This window comes from Dermacentor silvarum, chromosome 6 (genome assembly GCF_013339745.2).
Source record: "Dermacentor silvarum isolate Dsil-2018 chromosome 6, BIME_Dsil_1.4, whole genome shotgun sequence".
In the NCBI taxonomy this organism is placed as follows: Eukaryota; Metazoa; Arthropoda; class Arachnida; order Ixodida; family Ixodidae; genus Dermacentor; species Dermacentor silvarum.
The window spans coordinates 162,192,564-162,195,878 of record NC_051159.1 but is presented as its reverse complement, the minus strand read 5'-3'; positions in this window follow the sequence as shown (position 1 = coordinate 162,195,878).

Sequence of the window (3,315 nt, the reverse complement as noted above, 5' to 3'; positions counted from 1 at the left end):
TACGCGAAAAAGAGTGGTTAGTGTCTGTGCAAGGCATTCATGTCAAGCTGCATTTCCCTTCCCACAATGGAACCCTTGTCATGCCATCTCTATGGTGGGAGCTATTCGTGTTGCAATGAGAATACTAATAATTCATTATACTCAGTTGCGATCTCTAGAAAAGCGACCCTCTTTGTGAAGCATGTTTCGAAGAAATCTAAGTGAGAAAAACTTATTCTGCGATGAAACTTTAGAAAGCAGCAAGCGTTAATGGGACGGCGTGGCAATTTAGTGTGGCATTGTATGACGGAATAATTGATCGTGCAGACATTGATCCCTGAAGAACCGCTGTACTTGCACTAAACGTGACTTTTATAACTGTTCCAGGATACTTTAGCGGCATGGACACAATTTGGGGCGGTAAGTTGGTTTTTGCGATACCCTCACAACGCTTTTGTTAAAGTGTTTTTTGCCCAATGTTTCGTTTTTTTTTTTTTTTTTTTTTTTTTTTTTGTAGTGGTTCCAGCCCTGTACAGAGCAAACCAACGGAATGCCATGCATTGAATATCAAACCAATGTGCCTCTTTTATGGTTAACGGAATTGTTTACCCCCCGAGCTCTATATCTCATCTATATATCTCTACCTATACTCTAATATATATATATATATATATATATATATATATATATATATATATTTTTTTTTTTTCAAGGGTCGGTCCACCGACCCTTGAAAAAGGTCGGTCCACCGACCGAAACTGTTGGGAAATAATAAACCTAAGATAACCGCGAAATTGATATATATATATATATATATATATATATATATATATATAGTTGAAAAAATAGAAGCGCGTAGGAAAAACATAACAGGACTTTACTGACGTTTCGGCCGGGGTCCGGCCTTCATCAAGAGTGATGAAGGCCGGACCCCGGCCGAGACGTCAGTAAAGTCCTGTTATGTTTTTCCTACGTGCTTCGTGCTTCTATTTGTTGAACTACTTCTGTGCCGGCTCCTGTGATTCTTTGCTTCACTGATATATATATATATATATATATATATATATATATATATATATATATATATATATATATATAGTCCACGGTAAGTCGATCTTTCCAATGGCTATCGGGTCCGTCGGTGAAGTATGGCATCTGCTCGCCTGTTACACAGAGCTGAGCACTTTCTCCATTGTGGTGGCGTCAGCCAAGAATTCAGCCACGCTCTTCGGCGGGCTTCGCAAAACAGCCAGTAAATAGCTGTTCTGCAACTCTGCGCATTAAGTGCCGCAGGTTCTTTTTATTTGACATGTTTTGGCTCACCCGACTAAAGAGGCGCGTCATGTCCTCGACGTACGACGTTACGTTTTCGTTCGGCAGATGGATGCGGGAGTCTTTGCTTTGAAATTTAACACGTTGTATTCAAAATCTCAGTTTATGATTTTAAGTCTAAGGTGCTCATTGAATGCTTAATTTTTTTTCTTCGTCTCTCTTTTTTTTCTCATAGCACAATTTTATGTTCATCCAGCTTGCTTTGTTTTTGTTCTGCTAACCATGTAATACCTTCCCTTATTAAGTGTATGCTTTTATGCTGTGTAATTGGTGTACTTAAATGTTTTATTTGAGTTAGTTTGGCAGGCGGTCCCAATGCAGCCGTCGACTAGGGGACCTCCTTCTGTGGAATCTTGTTACTGATGTATATTTAAAGATGAAATAAACTTATTTTTCTTCAAATTCTTTCAGAGCATTTCTACGGGTAAACTGCACAGGGATGTAGGTGTCGTCAGTACGCTAAGTTTTCCTTTATATGTTATGCACAAAGGTGGAATTTTATTTACACTTACATGTAGTGTTGGCAGCAGAGTATCTATCTTTGACCTCCTGGCTATCGACTACAAGGCTGAATGCGATGCTGTGCTTAACTGAAGATGTAGTGCGATGAGCGCAGTGACTAAAGTGTTGTTTCTATCTTTCAGATGAAAAGAACAGGCAAGTATGATTCACATTTTTGGCTCTTGAAAGGCAGAAGGAAGACAAATACGTAATTCAAGATACCTGTTGAAAATTTCGCAGATAGCACCAAGTGGTGTTGTTTTTTTTTTTTTTTTTTTTTTTTTTTTTTTTTAGGAACCAAGTGTCTTTGACGCACCGAAAGAGTTGGATTTTGAAGTTAGTTTGAAATTAGTAACTGCTGTACAGGAAGAAACGCTGATACACGGCACTTTCCGGCTACTGTCCTTGCGACGCGCGAAATGCACACGCGCAGTATGTCGTATGTTACGTGCGCATTTGGCACTTAAATAGGACGGAAAGAGTAGCTTATTTATGTTCTTGTTTGTGGTGTGCTCAAAGTGAAGTTCAAGTAAGTGATACTAACAGTAGTTGCAAAGCCACGTTTTATTCTAAAGCCGTTCACTTCTCAGCACTTGAACTTCTCTGAATGACATTACATTTGCTCGACCGGGCTCGTTGCTTAGTATCTACCGCAGCTTCCGCAACATGCAATACTGCCGCTCTTGTACTTGCAATGTTGCGCAGCTTACGTTGATTTCTGCTGCTGTTTCGATGCTTTCATTTCAGAAGATAGCATTACGTTGCGTGCGCGCATGTGTATGTGCCGTGAAAATTGCACTGTCGTGTTCAAAATGAGATAAAACACGGTGCCCGTTATCGAAGCGACCGCAAGAGGGCACGGCGGAGCCGGCATACAAAAAATTGGGCAAAGAACCCCGTTCAAATTACTAGTCTGTATTAAGCCAATTTTGGGCATATCGGCTACGCCGTGCCGTGTTGAAGCCCCTTCGACCACGGCAACCATGTTGCAGCTCACATTGAACGCGACTGCACGTAATGTTGGGCAGTGTGACGCTCTACAAGCCTTTCTTTGGCAGGGTTATTGACCACACGATTTACTTTGGAAGTATTGTTATATTAATCGGAACGTTCGTTGCTGCACATGATGACGCTGAACTCGTGAAGCAAAAACTGTTTCTAAGTGTTCAGTTTTCTTTTAATGAATTGCCCTGAGACGCAATGATTTATTCACATTATTTGACTACTTTCGTAAAGTGACGGCACACAATCGCGGTGCTTGATAAATCGTGCCTGAGGAACTCTCAGGCGTGAGCGCTGAACTATGATGCCAATGTTTCTACTTTCCTCTGCAGGCCGATCACGCTGATTTTTCTGAAAGTGGTAATCGTCATTCTGTTCATGCTTCTTCTTGCGGCGATGCTCTTGGCCTTAGTAGTCTGTAAGTGTACTGGAATGTCCGTAGTTTGTGCGTGGTAACCCCTAATCTGCCAGTATACCACTCTCAACGTATTAGCAACAGTG